Source organism: Larus michahellis, chromosome 3 (assembly GCF_964199755.1).
Source record: "Larus michahellis chromosome 3, bLarMic1.1, whole genome shotgun sequence".
NCBI classification, from domain to species: domain Eukaryota; kingdom Metazoa; phylum Chordata; class Aves; order Charadriiformes; family Laridae; genus Larus; species Larus michahellis.
Genome location: NC_133898.1, coordinates 102,552,647 through 102,573,599, shown reverse-complemented (window position 1 = coordinate 102,573,599; position 20,953 = coordinate 102,552,647). Strand labels below are relative to the sequence as shown.

General features: G+C 40.1%; 1 protein-coding gene across 18 annotated transcripts in view; it reads right to left on the bottom strand.

Annotated features, from left to right (window-relative positions):
- Positions 1–20,953, bottom strand: part of LGSN (lengsin, lens protein with glutamine synthetase domain) — a 115,277-nt gene that overhangs the window by 53,907 nt on the left and 40,417 nt on the right. For 14 of the 18 annotated variants that reach the window (XM_074581510.1, XM_074581509.1, XM_074581519.1 and 11 more), the window contains one exon: positions 18,550–18,664. The exons of 3 other annotated variants lie outside the window; for them this stretch is intronic. The gene's annotated coding sequence lies outside the window, so the exon portion shown is untranslated. Of the gene's footprint in view, positions 1–9,856; positions 10,419–18,549; positions 18,665–20,953 lie in introns of those variants that run through there. One more of the 18 variants, XR_012586330.1, reaches the window with a different exon arrangement.

Below are 20,953 nucleotides of genomic sequence, written 5' to 3'. Positions count from 1 at the left end.
AGCATCTGTGGGCACAAGCCAATGTTTGCTGTCTGAGGCAGGTTGGAAGATTTACTGCCTCATCCACGAAAGAGGAATCCTCACTCCTCTGGAAAGCCAGTCACAGCTTTATCACTCCTTGCTGCTGAACGTATGCTACAGCTGATCTAAAAAAGCCTTGGAAGGTGCTTGAGAACTGGAGCTGCTGGCAAGGCAAAGAAGTGGCAGTCACTCCCCACCCCCTCCAAGAATTCACATTCTGCAAGGGGGATTTTCCTCTCATTTAAGCCTGAAAACATTCCTGAGAGGAACAGTTTGTCCTCAAGTTGGCATAATGTTGCACTAAACATTTGCCACTTACTGTTCTGCAAGCTGTTAAGCTTCCTGTGAAAGCAGTAAGATACCACAGAAGCACTCTTTTGTAAACAGAGTCCTACATCATTTTATTAAAGCACTGTGGCAATACTTATCTGGGAACAAAACAAGGGGAAGTTGCATCAGTATGTGGGCTGCAAATGGGGCAAGGGGAACTATTATCCTAAATTAACACAGAAAAACAAATTATATTCAACCAGGAAGCCTTTTACAAGGAACAGCATGTAGAAAGAAAAATATGCAACTCTAATGCTAAGCATGAGTTATAGGATATACAGACAGAAAGAGAGGAAGGGTGAAATTTGAGAGTAGTCCTGACATGAAATTACAATGGAAAATAAAGAGAAGTAGTAAAACTTCTTCTATTGGAAGTTCCAGTAGGCTCTGAAAAATGCACAGAAATAAAGGAGAAATGCACTTCTTTCTTACAAAGATTCTGGACAACATTCCAAGTGAGCAAGAAGTCCCTTCTTTTCTCATTGTACAAGGACACCAGCACCACACTGGGCAATACGAGCCCCTTGCTTGGCTAAGGACATTGCTTTTTCCTTACTTACTGAACTGTAGGGCTTATTTGCAGTCTTGAATCATAACTCTATTTGCTATGCGCTTTACAAGCCCCCTACTGCTAACAATCTAATTGCCACACATGAAATAACAGATAAACACAGATGAACATCACTCAGTGGATCTAGGTGGTCCTTTCTAGTCTAGCATCCCCACAGAAATGGGAAAGCACCCTGAAACTTTATTGTTCACCATGACAGACATTGGTCAAAGAACATCTGCACCTCAACCACCAACACCTGCACCGTCACTGCCAACAGTTTTTGCAGGTTTCTGATTTTCTGAATGGATCTCAGGAAATGTAGCAGAATGGGAGTCCTGCACCTGTCTGTATCTCTGCAAAAAGTGACCAGGCTGAACTTGCTCAAGAGGTGGCAGGTAAGCAACTTGGTGGAAGGAACCAGTTAAAGCACTACACTACTCTACAGAGATTAAGCATGCCCGTGTTTTCTCTCTGATACTGAAACTGGCTAGACTAGAACGTCCTGTCTGCTCTACTGACCACTCCTTCTCGCCAAAGCATGGTAGCTGCTTCCAAACTGCCTAGAGGGAACAACCTCTATTCTGTACTAACTCCCAAGTAGTGCCCAAGAACTGCTGGGAGGAGTCTGAGCTGATCCAGCCCAAACCAGGGACCAGGTTAATGATCTAGCACTACAGATGAGTTTATTACTCCAGATTTAGCGTAAGAGTCACCTGTGGCACTAACCTCAAGGAAGTCACGAGCAAGAATTAACTGAAGGAGAACAACAGTGGTTTGAAGAACTTACTGCAAAAACACATTAACTGGACTGCACACTGTATGTAACAGAGGCAGAAAACAGGTCGATACCCTAGAAAGAAAGCTCCTAAAGGAGCTCTTGTTCAGCAGAACATTGCTTGGAAGGACAAACTCAGGACTGTAAGCATAGAAACTACTTTCTTTTCTCTGTTCCTACTGCAAGGCAATAGGCTTGTTGAGCGCGGCAGAGGGGAAGGCTGAGGAGGAAGACAAGGGCATCCCTATTTACAGACAGACAAGGCTGCACCAAAAGTGCCTGACTTACATAAGCAATTTGTCCTCCTGTTTGTGTAAGCAATCCAGCTAGACCACAAATGCCATCCAGAGTGCTCAGGTGAAAAGCGGTTGCAAGTCATTGTTCTGAGAAAATGCCCTGAAAGGCAGAGCCCAAGGCTGTGACATCAACTGCAGACCTCCGCGTACCAAGAGCGGATGGTGGTGAGTCATGGCATGCATAAAACTGCAGCATTTGAGAAGCCCTTCATAGCCAAGTCCAGCAAAATTTATTGTTCTTAATTTCCAATCAACTCAGATTAAATTGACATAATTGGCAGAATCTGACTCGTAGCCTTTTTATAAGTTTATTTTTAAATCTTACTTATAAAATAAATGCATTTTTTGTTTCTGAAATGATATAAATGAGCATTACTTGTTTCTAAATGAAGTAACGCTGCATTTTACACAGCAAAGGAGATGGACCCTAGTTTGTTAGCACTTGTCCTGTGTCTGGGCTGAGAAACCAATCGATACCCTTAAATCCTGCCCCAAATGAACTTTTGTGCAAACTTACGTCTCACAGCACAAACGAGGTTTTACATCGGCACACTGAGCCAGATCCTGCCTTTAAGCTACAACTGGGTTTATGTTGCTGTAAGAGAGACCAGAGCTGGGCCCCCTCCCTCTTTCTTTTGTTTGTTTGGTTTGTTTTTTTTTTCTTCCAGATAAAAACACCAACTCCAATTCTAATCTCCTGGACTGCAGGATAATTAGCAAAACAACTTGTCCTGTGTCAAGGGAGCTGGTGCGGGGCGGCAGCAGAACGGGGCTGTGCTGGGCCGGAGCAGGCTCAGCAGCGTAAGGCAGGTGTCGCTAGGCAACAAAAGTAACCATGGTTACCTGCATCCCCAGCCATCCCTGGATTTCCAAGGTGAGTCATTCATCTGGAAAAATACTTTTACCAAAAAAAAAAATAAAAAAATAAAAAAAATTCTCACAGTACAACATTTCCTCTGCATAAATATTGTTGTAATGGTGAGATGCAGTTAAATAGATCTTGCTTTACTGGTTGCTCCGCCTCAGACTCGGAGAGCTCTAGGTTGGTGGCTTTCAAACATTTGGTCAAATGCTTGTAGAGTCTTCATTAGGGAAATACCCTGGAGAAGCCTTTAAATGCTACAGGAAAGGCAGCAGAGTTCCTTTACATATAAATTACCCAGGGAGACTGACTGTTCCTTCTCCTTGTTGGTGTTCAGTTGGTATGTATGTTTGTTTGCTGATAAATATCAAAGTTGCCAGTAATCATGTGCCCACACTAATATTCTCACATGTGACATCTTTCTCATATGTGCTGGAGATTTCCAAGAAGCAAAGGTGGCCCAGAGAAAGTGGCACCCCAGGGCCCTGAATGAAGCCACAGCAACAGGGGCAAAGAGCAGCCGGGGTCACCAGCAACTCGCCTCCAGCACTTGCAGGAATGCGATCTTGTGGAATACACCCGCATGATTTTAACGGAGCCAGAAAACCTCCAAAATCCTTGGCAGTCCGTGGCCACTACGCCCCTGAGCAAAACGCCCTGCCAATTCCAAGTCTGGGAACCTGTTCAGCCCTGCACTTGTGTGTCTCATCACACACATCACCTGAGATTCTGGTATTACCAGTCTCTTTCCTACTGCTTCTTTCACCTAACGCTAAATAGTTGAATGAGTAAAATCAATCTGTGGTTAGCATAGGCATTCACAGGAGCATGGATTTGGCCTTGCACAAGTGGTATATTCAAAGTGATTGGCTCAGTCAATCCTTACGGGGGCTTGTAGACAAATTATTGATTCCTGGGTGTTTGGGAGATACTAATTAGAATTTGAATTTACAGCAACAGCTCTCCTCACTTCATCAGAAGAAATTGTAAAAACATATCAAGGAGCTCAGTTAGTAATTAAAAAGTAATCTTTTTTATCATGTGATATGTTGGCTACTTTAAATATGAATGTAAAACAATAAGAAAACGAAGTAATGCGAATACACATGCTACGTATAACCTATCTTGCCTTGATTAAACTAGTTTACTTTGTTTACCATTGGAATGAGGCAGCCCCTGCAACTTACTTTAATCTACTTATTCAACTTCTTGATTAAAATCATGCTTTTCAGCTGTGATCACTAAGCCAAATAATACACAGTGTAAGCAAAAAGCTTATGAAAATCTGTATAAACTATTTTGATCAGTCTTAACCAAAAGATGAATTGGGCTTTGAACAATGAGCCTTTTTTTCTATGAAGCCTTTTAGGAAATCCGGCTGCAAGTATTCTTAAGCTTAAATGGTAGCTACTGAGGCTACCATTTGCATGCTAGAAACATTAAATTAGATTTACTGTGCATTGCAGAAAAACAGAGGAGAAAGGAGAAAAAAAATTGTCTGACATTTTGTCTGTAGATTTGCAATACTGACACAGTCACAAACTACACTGATCTGTCTTGTGGTTGGGCGTCAGTGATGTTGGCTTCCTTGGACACAAGCATTTGGGAAGAGCTCTATCATTTCGTAGATTTTGTTTCATGAAGCCTAAATGTTTATGCACATCTATACAGTTTCCTTGCAGACACACGGTTGCACAGAGATTCTGATACAGCATCCAGGAAAAAGCTTTTTCTCAATCAGAGATGTGAAAAAACATCAAAGTGGTTTAACCCCTAGCAATGAGGTGTTTCTTTGTAAATGATGTGCCAAGGAAAGAGAAAAGTCTTAGACTGGATAATTAGAATTCATATATCCTATACTAAAGTGACAGCCATCTAGAAACAACCCAAAGAAAGACTGGAACAAGACGCACTATAGCAGATGCTTATTATCAAAACCCATTTGATTTAGAAGCTGGGCTGCAAATCTCATAAAAAATTTATTTTCACATGACTGCCCAGAGTTTCTGTTTTAGACTGGCTCAGAAATGCCTTGGCCTTTCTCACAGTGTTACTGCATTTCTGCAGCCAAAAGCAGAGGCACAGCAGACTGCACAAAACGAAGGAATAAATTATTTACTAAGTAAAACAAACCTCTCCCTGAACGTTGAAGCTAATAAAGCTTGGTTGCGTATAAATTTCTGCCTTGTACTTGATTGACTTTGGCCAGATGTGAACACTTGAAGTACTGTTTTTCACAAACTGTGCTGTCCAAATGAAGTTTTTCATTCCAGGCTCCAGGCTTCTTTTTCATGCACATTCTAACAGGGTATAAATTTCTACTGCGGGCTTTAATTAACAGACTTCCCCTCCTCTAACTGTTCGTTTATTTGCATAAAACTTGGAGCTTAACTATTTTTGAGATCTCTACCATTTTGTGAAACGTGACAGAAATCAGACAGGACTTTCCAGTTATTAGGGAGGATTCGGAAAATCACCATAGATGCAAAGTGACCTCAGCACACACAATTATGTAAACCACATTTCTATTTGAAAAAAACAATTAAAAAAAAATGTGGATTCCAAGACTGAATTAAATAATGGTTGGGTCTGTGCTGTAAAAGATTCAGATACGGATTTAAAATGTGAGGGTTCTTGGACCTTAGGACCTGGAGCTGCCCATACGATTCTGCAAAATTCTTATTTAAATCTGGCTTTGACTTCTTTGTGCCATTATCACCTGGGATGTTTTTGAAGATAGATTCTTAGTTCAGATCCTCCAGTGACTGCTATTAATCTCTTCTTATCTAAACAATCTCTTAAAGGATGGAAAGCTTCTTTCTCTGATTTTCTCTTCATTAATAATCTATTCACTGAAGTGTTGGAGTTGGTTCTGAATGCTAAGGAAGAGCACCTCTTAGTTTGCTAATGAGGACAAACACAACATAAGTATTTTTGCAAAATCCTAACAACTGCGACTAGCTTTAGAAGAATTTTCTGAGCTGATAAAATCAGTTCTCTATACAAAAGGGCGCTGAACTTTCCCAGACAAGAAAAGTTTGTGCATGTGGTTCTTGTACCACACTGCAACATTTATTTTTGAATGCAGTGGTAGAGCATACAGTTCATACAACGTGATCTAGTACAAGTGCTTTTACATTTCAAACTGCATTAAATGGATCATATCTCACCATTACTGAGCTTGTGGCTGAGCAGAAAATAGATTTCTCCCCAAGAGAATGTCTGCAATTGTCTGTTAGTTTTGATTTTTCTTAATAATTTATTTCACCACTTAATGCCCTTCAATTTAATAGGCCCATATCTGTAATAAACTGCATTTTTAACATCTGTTTTCACAATATTTTCCCCATGGGCTTCAATGAAGTCCAACAATATTACACATAGTTTGTGAAATATGACAGTTCATGGACAAATTAAAGTGGACTAGAGTCACAGTGGCTGAAATTGATCCCACCTACCTACAGTTTGGATTTTGGGGCTGAATGTGCCTGGACCAGAAGTGACCTCTCATGCTGCTGAGATTCCCTCACCTGCGACCCCTGTTACAGCTGCTGGGCTGGAACGGGACCCTCAGTCCCTTGTCTATACCCAGGTTGTCCACATCTGGTGCCTTACGGTGTGCACTAACCTGAGAGGGCAAACAAGAGGACACATATATCTACAGCCTTTTTGAGATAGTATTTCTCATTCTGGTTCCTGATCTGATCTCTGCCTGTGCAATACCCATTTAAGAGACATGGGATAAAAAGCACAAACAGTATTGGTTTTATACATTTTCCCGTTCCCCGTTCCCCATGAGTTTTTCTCTTCCTGGCTCCATGAGTTCTTTGCAGTCTTTTCTGCACAGTGATTCAGCTTCATCTGCACTGTAGATTATCCAGTGGCCACGTGCTCCGAAGACTCTGAGACAAGGAAGGTGTGATTTCAGCATCTCCCAGAAAAAGTGTGGTGGAGAAGGTCTTGCTTTTCCTGGGCGAGTGCTCTAATTTCCATGGTGCTGATCAAAGGTAGGTATGCCTTCAAAGGGAACTCAGGAATGGGAAACCCCAAGGGGATGTGCGTGTCTGCTGTGAGTCCCTCCGTGACAGAGTTTCAGCCATTGAACAAAGCTCAGAGTTGGTGACAAGGCTGTGACCAGTGTCCATCTTGCTGAAAATGATTTTCTAAATCTTTGGAAACCTCTACCCACTCTTCAGAGGTCAAAAAGCAACTCTGGCTCACATAACACAATGAAAAATTGTCAGAAATTGATTCCTCAGTGACAGGCCTGCTATACCACCCATCTAAGATATTTAGGAAAAGTAAGATGTGGTAACAAATCAATAGAGCGGGGTCTTTTCTGTCCATTGGAAAATATTCTATAATATAAGTCAATCCTCAACTAGACTACAGGAAAAATACATACAAAAAATTTGTCTGCTTTAAGGCCCCCAACATAAGAGCTGTTGGAACAAGTCCAGAGGAGGGCCACGAAGATGATCAGAGGGCTGGAGCACCTACAAAGACAGGCTGAGAGAGTTGGGGTTGCTCAGCCTGGAGAAGGGAAGGCTCTGGGGAGACCTTATTGCAGCATTCCAGTACCTAAAGGGGGCCTACAGGAGAGATGGGGAGGGACTCTTTATCAGGAAGTGGAGCGATAGGACGAGGGGTAACGGTTTTAAACTGAGAGAGGGTAGATTTAGATTAGATATTAGGAAGAAATTCTTTACTGTGAGGGTGGTGAGACACTAGAACAGGTTGCTCAGAGAAGTTGTGGATGCCCCATCCCTGGAAGTGTTCAAGGCCAGGCTGGATGGGGCTTTGAGCAGCCTGGTCTAGTGGGAGGTATCCCTGCCCATGGCAGGGGGTTGAACTAGGTTATCTTTAAGGTCCTTTCCAGCCTAAACCATTCCATGATTCTGTGGTTTGTTAGGCTCATTTGACATTGATTAGAGTTTTGTAGCTTGTTTTTTGGAGCTTAATTTGCGTAGGTTGCTGACTTTGGCAGGATTGTGCATGGTATCTTGTAAGAGTGCCATTTGACTTACTTAGCTCTGATGTTATTTTTTCTTTCTATGTGAAATGCCGAACAAAACCAATAACTGTGTTAAAGATAGACCCTCACGCTTGATATTTTTGTTAATTCACTGCATTTAGCAAACTTTCCGAAATTCTTTTTCTCTTGGAGCTTCTAAAGTCACTAAAAATAATACAACTGCATCTTTACAAATACTGTCTACTCATGGCAGCACATGGCATCTTTGACATCTATAGGATCATACACTAAATTGTTGTATGATATTTTTCATGAACAGAAAATGTTAACACAACTTAACCGAAGGAAGACTTTTTAAGAGATGATAAATCAAATCAAGTTTTCATTGGTATTTCAGTGAAATGTATGGAAGATTTTATATCTGTCCTGATATTCTATTCTTTATGAGTAGCAAACAACAGAGACAAGGAAATAGTCCACTTCTGTATATAAAAATGTGTATCTGATATGTATTTATACATATCAAATATTCAGATACACATAAGGAAAAAGGAGATTAAAATATGCCAGTTCTCCCAATCTAGTCATCTTAAATTAAAACACAGGCTCACAGATTTCACCTCAGAGATGATATTGAGAAATCTGGAGAAGGAGCAATTGGCAGTTGAAACTTATTTTAATCAAATTGCAAGCTAATTATTGTTTAATATTCCATTTTGATATAGATTATTTTCTGCTTGACACATCTGTTAAGCTGTAAGTGTTTCAGAACTGTTCTCAGTGAGAATCTGAAAGCACGGATTACTCATCACCACCTAATTTGCTAATGCCCACAATCAAGTACATTTGTATTCCACTATATTTGCACCACATCTGAAACAAACATAATGTAGCTCAGGTCACAAAGTACATGAAAGTGGAAAGGTAGCATTACAAAACTAACAACTTAGGCAATAGTGAACTTCCATTTAGGTGGTTGAAAACACTGGCAGTCCCTAGTTGGTTGTTCCCATCTGTCTGTTGGAGGTTCGTGACCTCCCGACCCTGCTGTGGGAGGAATCCTCTGTGCAATCCCCCATTTACTTCAGGCAAAGGTGTCTGGGCTGGTACGCAGTCTTGTATCAGCACTGTCACTATCTCATCGATCCTGCCTGAAAGTAGATTAGGAAACCAATGCACAAGCCTTCTGGCAGCCAAGTCATAAACGACTTGGTGGTACATTTGGGTCTATTAATGGCTTCAGCTGAGACAGGTAGATTCCCAAGGGATGTTTGCCCATAGACTGATTCATGCCTTTTATTTAATTTACATTCCTCATCCAAAGAGTCTGAGTTTTCTGCAGGCAAAAGATTTGTATTGGAATACGTTTTGAGTACCTTTCTGAGGTCAGTAAAGAAAATTTTTTTGCTAACTAATCATCTCCCTTTGCTGTAAGCTTCCTAAACATCTTTTTCTTTTTTTATTAAGGCAAATAGGAGCACACATGGTCATAGTCATGGCTGTGATGGGACATGGTACGAGGAGCTTTCCATCCAGGAATTAAACAGTGGCACGAAGCTGGGGTATCATTTTAAGCCACCTGCACACACATGCCTACATCCAGGCAAAGACACAGCGCGCTCCCAAAACTCCAGGGTTTATAGTAAAACAAAGCAGTCAACATTATTGATGCAGAAACTGATTAGAAAACAGCAAAACAAAATGCTAAAGAAAAACCCCTGGTTCTGGACGTCAAGGTAGTTACTTTAGAGCAGCTTTCCTCATCATCCAGACCTGAATACTGAATTGTTCATAAATGCTTCTGCTGTAGCGACATCCTTGGACAGCATATACTGAACACAGCGGCAAACACAACTCAGCCCATTTTACTACTATTTCCTTTCAGCTAGAAACATGGGGGGTTTTTTGTCTAACGTTTCAACATGACAATATTAAGTTATGCAAAGCAAACAATTAGTCAATAAAAAGTCACACTTAAGCACTCTGTGAGTAAAAAAAATGCCTTTTTTATTCTAGGCCCCTCTTTTTTTTTTTTCTTCCAACCAGCAGAAGACATCTCTCTGCAAAGCTGCTTTTTCACTTCACAATTCTGGCAAAAATTCCCCCTTGAAATTACAAGTTCTAGCTACAAACAGAGATGAAACCCATGCTCAAGCCCAGTCAGAGGCAGCCATCACAGAAAGGCAAACCGGGAGACAAGGGTGACACCAGCATAAGTAACACTTCATCAGCAGGGCACAGTCCCAGTGGGACTGGTAGCAACATCCCTCAACAGCCACAGCACGAGGTGAACCAGGTCCAGGATCTATCCAGAGAGCTCAGTCAGGAGCAAAGGAGACAGGGCTGCAGACAGGCTCAAACATACATCCAAAGGGGCCACCCAGGAGCCCAGCCACCTACAGCATAGGCCCAAAGTCCACCCAGGAGAGAGGCACACCTACAGCACAGCTCAGGCTTAAGGACAGGGAGCTCTGGGGCAGGGGGTGACGGTCACAGGTGAGGCTGGTCAAGGTCATTAAGGTCAATTGGTGCTTTCAGGGCCCTGACACATCTCATCATGAAGCAGCTGTAATGCATATTACAAGTCCTTCTGTATTGCAGCTTTCCTACAAAAAAAAAAATTCAGTCCAAGCGTTATACCAGTATCGGTGATGTCAAAAACGTTTTATACAAGTCTGACAGAAAAAAGTTTTATCTGATATTACATTTCTTTTATCTATCTTGAAAACCTTCTAAAAGACTATTATATGTCTTGGTACTAGAAATATTCCGACACCGGACATAATTTCTTACCTTGGCATATATTAAACTACTATTATTTATCCCTTATAGGTGTTTCAGTTAAGCTCTATGTTGCGGGTGCTGTACAAGGATAAAATAGATAGCCAGTTTCTACCCCAGTAGAAGTTAGTTTCTGCCCACAGTAAGCTTAGCTCAAGGCACTGCAATAAATATAATAAGTAGTAGAACAAAATGGAAGAGGAAAGGCAAAGGAAGTCAGACTGCGTGCTAACAAAAGGCAGCAAAATGCATCTGCATCATTTTAGTTTAATTCTTCGGTTGAAAATCACACCTAATTATCAGAAATCCCCTTTGGCTGTTTATATCCAGTAATATTTCTGGAATACTGTTTCAGCTCGGTATAAAATTCAGCCCACATTATTATTGTTTTATTTCTTTGCCATCCAACATCTTCTAGTAATAAGAATTCCTGGCACTGAACTTAAAACAAAACTGTTTTTCTTAATTGCCCTAGGATCTGACCTAGCGTTACCCAACGTCCCCTCTGCTTACTGGCTAAGGCAGTGTCTTGTAATAATGGGAAACGTATACAGATCTGCTATTTCTGAAGAGAAGCAGCCACGGAATGTGAAATGTCCAGCAGATATTCTGCTCCTCTGAGATGAGCTGGGAACACAGAGATCTCTGAGATACCGCCTCTTAAATTCTACAGATCCGTGAATTTGGGGGATGAAGTATATATTAGTCATAAAGGTTTAACAGAAATTAATTTAACAGAATTATTTAATAAAATAAACACGACAATGTCTAGCTCAAGTATCTGGTCACCACATAACCTTCTATTAGATACCCTGATTTTGTAAATAGCCTGCAGAAAGAGGTAGGAATATAGATAATGGAAACTCCCCCTACACAAAATGTACAGGTTAAAAGGAAGTTTTCTGAAGTCAGCCAAAAGGAAATCACTTAAAAAAAAAGGGGGCGGCTGGTCTCTCTTTTGGAGATTTGGTGCATTTCTTAAACCTGCAGTTAAGTTCACTTATCCCCACAGATCGAAAACTCAGACTTCTTGCAGGGGAGGGAGGGGGGGTGTTTTTAAAGCCACATTTTGAAGAATTCAGCAGTGAGGACTACGTTTAAAACATAAGCAAAGGCTGAGGACACAGAGCTGCCCTTTGAATTTTACGCACGAAGATCAGTGTGATGTCAGATCTCCTCTAGTGAGGTGGATGTGCAACCTCAGCACTCACCACTACTTGAGGAACTTTAAGCCCAAATAACTTTGGATTGTACCTTAAGCACCGGACAAGGGACTAACTGGATAAAAATGGTACTTGCCATCGTTTTTGGCGGAGCTGTCATTGTACACAAAAGAACATGAAAGTCATTTGGCCACACAGCACTAATGCAAGAGGGGACATGACAAAGTAAGTAAAAGCGCTCTTTTGGGTGAACAAGAGAGTAATCAGAGCTCTAAGCACTGATCCTTATCCAGAGGTGTTTTACATATATTACCTATGATGCTCCATACCAACATTCATCACAGAAACATTCCAAAACCCAGGTCACTGTCCTCCCAGTGCATGCCACAATTACTACTCTACAGGGTCAAGATCTTTCTTGTGCTCCATCTTCACAGTCCAGTGAAATGGCCTGCTTTCCTTCTCCAAACACTTTATTTCCACGACTGGTCACTCATACCACTCTCCGCACTTGGTTGAATGCAGGCTGCAGCAGAATAGATAGGAATTATCCTTTTCTGGGATTTGCACATCTTTTAGACATAGTCTAAACAGCATCAGCCCTGCAACAAGGGCTCTGAGCAACCTGATCGAGTTGAAGATGTCCCTGCTCATTGCAGGGGTGTTGGACTAGATACAGTTTAAAGGTCCCTTCCAACCCAAACTATTCTATGATTCTGTGATTCTAGAAGATATTAATAACAATAAATGCCCTGGAATCTGCAGTGAAGTAATTCTGTTTTTGTTGGGACCTCTACTTCCTTTATGGTCTTGTGTTCCTATATGTGTCAGCCTTATTCCTACACATCATCCACATTCTAAGTGGGTCTGATCTACCCATAGCAGCTGTACCTGACTGAAGGGCAGGGAGCTTACTGCACTGTTCCTCACAGCAGGAGGAAAAGCCCAGTCAAAAGCAAGGCTTTTGGACCCTTAATACCTTAGGCTCTATTATAGTTACTTTTGGCAGGAGGAGGATCAAGTACAGTTTAAATCTCATGACTGGATATCGGTCCCACAAATAAGTATAAGCAGGTCAAAGGAGTAGCTCCAGAGTCCAGGACAGCACAAACATGGATGTCTGATGACATTAAAGAAACTAGGAATCACTAAAGTCAGCTTGTATCCTCCAAAAATACCACTAACCAGAACAAGGGCAAAAGTTATTTGGTTTAAGATTCAAATTACTGCAGCCAGTGAACTGCTGAGCTGCTTGGACATGTAATTGGGTTAGAAAACATTCCTCTGTATAAACTTTGGGAATTCTATATGCTTTTCTGAGGGAAAAATATATGTGAATACTTACAGGTCTCCGAAATTGTTCACTGGTATGAATCAAGCATTATTTTTTTTTTTCTGTTTTGCTTCTAAATTCAGTATACATAGCTATTTTCTGCCTCTCCAAAGGCTGTGCAAGGCAGCCTGGCAGCCTGTGCTAAATGAGAGGCAAACAAGACTCCATGGTGCACAGCTGAGGACTTGAGCCTTTCTTAAATGAACATGTGTTGTCTCAAGGGAAGAACATATCGTGGCTGAGTTTTTTTATATCAGCTAATCCTTTCAGAAACTGCACTGAAAGTCAAGAAATAAACAGTTATTATACCTTGGTCTAGATTTTCACGAAGAAATAACCCTTCTTTATAATCCTCATGCAAATAATAATACAAGGGGTACTGCAAGATGCAATAATTTCTTCTAATAGGAGGCTCAGCTCATTTTCTAGATGTAGGATTTTACACAGGAGCTCATGAACCTGCGTCTAAGATACCACGTAGCTTTCAGCAAATCATGTTGTTTCCTAGTGTTTCTTTATCCTCTTACTTCCTTTTTCCTCCTCTTTCTTTCTCTCATTTCAGGATGAGTCATATCTACATGCAGTGTTTAATAACACGGACTCTTCAGTTTTTCATGAGTCTGTATTGCTCTTCACACATATGCAAAGGACTACAGATTGATAAATCAAAAGACTGTGAATTCTGAGAGTTTAATAAATTTTAGTGTACATTCTGATTCAATTAAAATTTTACTGAAAGCATAAAATTTAGTCTTCTCCTTTCACCATACCCTTGATAAGTACGTCTGTGTTCCAGGCAGCTGAAACAATACCTCATGACTGTAACCTCTACGCTCATTTATACTGATATGTAAAAGAAGACTCTCTGCATATTGGCGAAGACTGTTTAGGGAATAAGGGAGAATAAGGAATGGGCAGAATTGAGAATTGCCCCAAATACTGGCTGAATAGCAAACTGGTAGAAAATCCAAATGGTAATTTTCTGGTTGCCAAACACAGTGACTAGAAAAATATTGGATGCAGCATCAAATAAAGCACTTCAGCTTACAAATTGTTTGTTGCCATTATCTGTGAAATATCTCAACATTAAATAAATTTGGATAAGTTAGGATTACTCTGGTAACAGAAACAGACTAGATTTGTCAGATTTATTCATTTAAAAAGGATGCTACTCTGTCAACAAGTCCTTATGTATGGAAAAAGCTAATGAATGTGCTTCATGAATTTTTGTTTTATGAGTCTAATCTCAGATTTCAGTGTTGACTTGAAATCAACAATTCTGATCTATCCCTGTAATGAATTTCTATCTTGCATAACAGGACTTTGAATCATATGTGTATAACAAATATGTCCAAGTTTAGGAACATACATGAAATCCAAGAGGCAAAACACAACCACAATGAGGCTCCAGGGGTTCAATAGAGTTAATGAAAAATAAATACCTAGACTTGTTTATATTTCTTTTATGACGGATGGTAGATTAAGAAGCTTTATTACATATATCTATTCAGATGTATATTATTCTATAAATCATATTGAATTTCAGCCCCTTGAAACCCTCATTTTTATTTATGTCTATTTTAGCAGACTACGCCTTTAAGAACATGCCAGTTACAGATATTTAAACCTCTTTGTTCTTCTAAGATGTCATCTCTTATGAAGCAATCGCCAATTCCCATTCTCCTTCTTAACCTTCCCTGAGCTTGGCATTCTTCACCTAAGCATAAAAATTTCTACTCATAACCGGCTGATGTTTGACAGACATCACAAACAGTATTCCGACATCTTTTCACAGACAAAGAAAATTCAGTATCCACAATAACTGTAAAGATGGGTCATAGTAAATTTTGTCTATTGCTCAGAGATTAAATTCTGTCTTATTTCCAATTAAGAATGGCTATCAGCCAGTAAAATTGCAAATAAAAATACTAGGAGGTTTGGCAAGATTGCATCCGCCTCTTCAATTAAATTTAGGTATTCCTTGACTTGTCAAGTTTCACACAGTAAAGCTGAAAATACTTGGTTCCTATTTCCTGCAGTTAAGACTATATATATTTACACTTTGTGACATCTCTGCTTCTCTGTTATCCCACAATCCCAAATGGATCACGGTTATCAATGTACACTAGCATGTCTAGCCTATAAGGGTAAGGAGCGAAAAAGAGGCCAAAAAAGGACTACAGGAGAAAAAAATGTCTCTGTTGCAGAAGCACAATACCTTGTGCAGCCAAGACTATAAAATATAGAAACTGTAGTCTTGGTGTCCAAGGAAATGGGAAGAGAGTCATCAAAATCGCATTCCAGCCTAGCTTCCCATCAGTTTGCCAAGCCCTTTTATAGAGTACCTTTCCATGAAGCTACTCAATCTTAGGAAACTACTTCTGTCTTCCCAATCAAGACATATTAACGAAGATTTGCAGTGAAATGCATACTGACTTTTATCTGTTGTTACAGTGATATCCAAGTCCTCTAAATTGCTAGTTACTGTGGCTCTCTAGACACCAGCTACCTGAATCTTGATTTTAAAAAATACAGTATCCAGCTTTCATCCTCCCATGCCAATCACCAACATGGAGTCTGGAGTATTGCTTAGCCCACTGTCCTCCACTGGAACCACAGAAAAGTGGTGAACTGAAAATGTTACCTGAAGAGACGCAAAAACCAGCTGCTACTGGTTCCTCCTACTTCCCTGAGGTTTTCTTCATGATAGATTAGACACTGACATGTATCACGTCTGGACTTTTCAGCAGCATAAGCATGGCAGAATCCTAACCCCTGATCGAGAACTATAGATTATTCATATTATGATGAGCAAGGAATCAGTATTGAAGCTCCTCAATGAAATTAGATTTTCAGGAAGCTTTTGAAAAGATTCTATTTTAAGCTATTTTAAAAGAGTGCAATGTACAGGGAGGAAGAAGGAAAGTCCTCTCATGGATTAGTAACTGGTCAAAGAACAATCAATAAAGATTAGGAATAAATGGTAGGTTTTTCACAAAGAAGGAAGATACCAGCAATTTCCCTCATGTATCTGTGTTTAGACATACGATATTATACATTCTTAAATGATCTGGTTAAGGGTGAGGCAAAAAATCTCAAAATGATACAAAATTAATTGCAAAAGTCAGCCCTGGAACTGACAAGGATAAGTTGCAGAATGGTCTTATAATACAGGACATCTGCATGATAGAGGGGCAAATAAAATTCTTCAAACATAATACTGGGTTTTAAACGACCATGGGGAAGGTGATCTTGGAAGTAGATCTTACAGAAAGTTCTCTGAAAACATCTTTTCAATGCTTAGAAATGATCAAAACAGAAAATAGAATAGCAAGAACTATTATGAAAATAGTAAAGAATCAAATGGAAATAAGGTACTGTGATTCTACCCCAAATGAACACAGTAAAATCAGAAAATAAGTACTATTGGGGATTTTGAATGTTTCTACATGGGGAGAGATTAAATAAACTAAGATTCTTCAGTATGGAAAATAAATAAACATGGAGAAATTGGAGAGAAGTATGTAGAAACTGTGAAAGGCATAGAGAGGGTGAATAGGGAATTCGCTGTTTCCCATAACACAAAGACAAGGTGGAACAAAATGAAATTACCAGGCAACTGGTTTAGAACAAATAAAAGGAAGTATTTTTCATGTGACACACAATTAAATTGTAGCACTCATTGCCATAGGATGTTGTGGATGCCAAAAGTATAAATGGGCTCAAAAAGCAATTAGACAAAATTAATGGAAGAATTCATGGAAGACCTCCATTCGGAAAGTCCCCAGGTCTCAGACTGCTGAAAGTTGTAAGGGTGTAACCACAGGAAAAATCATTCTGTGCTTGCCCTGTTTTATTGTCTTTCCCAATCTACTAGTAGCCATTGTTAGAGACAGATCAGTGAGCTAGACAGATGTTTGTCCTGATCTAACAAAGTTGTTCTTATACTTTGACACAAGAATGCAACTGTTTTTTCATTGGAAGTGAGCATATTCTAAAGTGCACATGTTTTAAAACAAAAGTCATGGCTGGACTTTTTATCAGTGGTTGGATGGTGGTTGCAAGCTAGCAATGGAATTACTGGTTTGATGCTGCCCCAACTGTGGCAATGAGCAGGAGCTCTTGTCATTTGATGGCTGTTTTATGTGATAGAATTGATGGGGTCAGTCTGATTCCCAGAGATGAGAAGACTGTATCCTAAAGCCATATTCACAACTAAAACTCCAAATTAAAAGGACCTTGGTTCAATTGGTTCAGTATACTGCATCCCTCTTCATTAGCAAGGCACGTTGATTGGGGTATAGCACAACACTTGCACTGACAACCATTCATTGTGTGCAAGGTCTCAGGACGTGCTTCTGTAAACCGTCAGTAATGTAACTGGAGAGTAATTTTCTGAAAATTATTGATACTATCCAGTCTTATTTCCTGCATCTAGAAGTTTTCATGACTGAGGCCCTTGTCTAATTTTACGTAGTCTAAGTAATGAGAATTTTAGACCATTTCTCCTTTCAGAATCCATGGAAGAGCTTCAATCTAAACAATAGCAAGTGACAAGACAGGTGACAGTGTAGGGAGTATCAACTGAGCCCATGTTAGTGGAATTCATTACTTTCAGAAATGAGGCTGAACTGGAGTTTTGAACACTATTCATTTAATACGCATTTTCCTAATGGATAAGGGGGCATTCTGCTGTTGAACTGCCAAGGAAAGGTGATGGGGTAGGCAGGAAAACGAAAAAACAGAAGCAGAGATCCTTTCACATCTTTATGGCTAATGCTCTGGTTTATACAATGCCCCTGAACACAGTGGAGGATTTATAAACCATTGAAAACCAATAATTAGTTCAGAAAAGACAATACTACTGAAGTATCATACTGATAATATACCATTCCGTTTATTTTTTTTAAGCTGTGTAGCATTTTTCGGCATGTTTTACATAGGAGTGTATTTCCTCCTTGACTGCTATGAGGAATTTAAATACTGTAATCATTATTTTGTGCAATATACTTGTTTTTCATCACTGCTATCAAATAATGTTGCTTGGAAGCCAGGCAGATTACCGGACATGTGGCCTCTTGAGGCATATCGTCCTCTGTAGAAACAATCACTAGCAGTTCAGATGGCACAGATGATAAACCAGATACAGACAAGCAATGGATTTTAGATCCCTGCCAAGGAAAGATGTAGATCAAGTTCAAATGTTTACAACACTGACAAATCCATAACTATGAGGTTGCATGAGAACAGAACAAGCCTGTTTTCTCATAGTTTAATAGGGTTTAGTTGCTAAAGGTATTGGGAATAGACAATCTCTTGACAGCTGCAAAATTCTATATGGTCTGAGATGTGACTACATGCTTTCTGCCGGTTTGCTTTAGTCAGATTGCCGCACAGTGTCATTATAATTCAGGCACCAGATAGCTGTAAATTTGCCAACAATGTCAAATCTTTACTTACTGCTGAAAATGAGCCTATGAAATCTGAGGTGCAGATGAACAGGCAGCAGTGGGAGGATGGCAGGAACTGCTTGCGCAGACATGGCACTGGGGTTATGTTTCACGGTGATCAGCATCTGAAAGACATCAGCAAGCAGCTAATTGTCTGTAAATTACTGTATTTACCAGTTCAGCAGGGCAAATTCTAACCTAATGATATCTAAATTCAATACGCCTGCTACACAATCAGACAGACCATAAATTAATTCTTTTTAAATTACAGCTTTCTCACTACAAAAGCAAACAAATAAATGAGAGAAAACAATGTTTTAATTTGCTCTTTCAAAGCTAAATTCATCATTTGTAGTGCTTACACATTGATGGATTGCTGAGGCGTAGAGTCACTCAAATGCCCCCTAACAATACTGCACCCAAACTGAGAAGGACTGATTTAGCTGGAATCTTGTAAGAGGTTCCCACTCCAGCTGTCCATTTTTGCCTTCTCATGAGAGAACTGCTAACTTAGCACTAAGTGGCAAACCCAGCGTACCCCTAAACGTTTTGATCATATTTGCTTAATTCACTTCTTTTTCTATTTTTGGTTTTACTTGTGACTTAGAACTGAATTGCATCTGCAAAAGGGATCAATGCTGTTCTGCAAATTTTTGGGAGGCTGATACAGCTGTGAAATAGGAAATAATTTGCTTATATCCTGTTTCTTATTCTCTGTCTAAGGGTATGAACACATCACTTTTTATCATGCCCCTGCCTCGAACCTTCCCCATTGTTTTGAAATAAGCTGTTTTTTCAGCTAGTATTTCAATGCTGCTGTGTCTTCTATACCTTCAGATGAACACAAATAAACAGTTTAATCCTTTAAATACCATGGAAGTGTTTCTGCTTGGTCTTTTGCTACAGTCTATTGTCTTTGCCATGTGATACTTGCTTATTCAAATTCTTTCCAACCACGTTTCTTTCCCAACCCCTAAGCAATAGGGTAATGTAAACCTTTCCTCCTGGTTTTTTCCTGTTAGGTTATTAGCACTGAGGTGTTTGCAATCACAGTCTGTTGGCAACACATCTCGTTAGAATTTATGAGACATGAAATACCTCACTGCCAAGGCAGGTCTACACTATACATTTTGATAAACTGCTAATAAATGCATTTTGATAAACGTAACCACACATACTGAGTAGCTGGTAAATACAGTAAGATATAGCTGCATGTTGATGCCTTTCAGATGCTGATACCTCATCCAGAACATCTTCCTTCTAAATCAGTTCTTTGCCCAGGCACAACTGGATCAGACAAACCACAATAGTTCCCTGATAGTATCATACACTGAATAGCATAAACTCTGAGATATAGGGCTGGTCCAATGGAAGTATATACTTCTGCCGATGCTTTTTTATCTGTGTTCCCTATGAGATATTAAAGCCACATGCAGAATAGTTACCCAGTGCTCTCAAGTTTGGTGCCCCAAGTGTAGAGGAGGATTAAATGAATGTTTGAAGCTGTTACTGACTTTATCTGTTTGACTCACTCCTCTGAAGGACCACCATGGACACCTGAGGGATCTCAAGAAAGGAAAGGCATTTCAAAGGTCTGAGGGAAACCCTGTCAGATCTGCCAAATTATGAGAAGCTGGCTTCATCCTTTCTGGGGATGAAGACCTTGTTTCCGGATCTGTTAATGGCTTTTCTGAATAGCGCACAAGGATCTCCTAATGCGTAAGGCTATTTGCTACAGCGGAAACCAAGGAAAATTAGCTTTGGTGTTCACAGGGGGCTCTACAGCTAGCCCAGGTGAGCAGTACTGTTGGTTCTCTTCTGTGAGTATGTAGATCTGTCTGAATGTATATGCTTTGGCTTCTAAATGTTTTTCCTTTTATAGGCGCACAACCGGGCTCTGGGTGTTCTACAAACAGGGACATCTTATGGGTTGGACTTACACCCATTCTGCTTCTAGAGATATAGTTATGAAGTTATAGCCCAGAATCCTAACCCCAGACTCCGTTTCATCTCTGGAGCTATAGCCTGTCTGTGCAAAACCCACATATATACCCCATATACCAATGTCCCTGTCACATTGCAGCCACTGAATGACTGATTTCACAGGTGCCTTCATGTGCAGTCTCCAAGCGTTTTACTACAACTCTTCACTATCACCTCTGGAAGTTTCTCTCCCCAAGCACAATCAATTAATCTCCAAGGAAGGAGCAATGACCCCCTCGTTGCAGAAGGATATCCAGCAGATGCAAAAATATTGCCAATCATATCATGGTATGCACACTTTCCAAAACTTTGCTTTTCCAGTGACCCACAGATGATAATATTTCTTGCCTGGATGCTTGCCTTTCCTTGGAGTACCACATTTTGAAACGTTACTAGACATATGCATGCAGTCTTCTTTTGGCTTGAGCAAA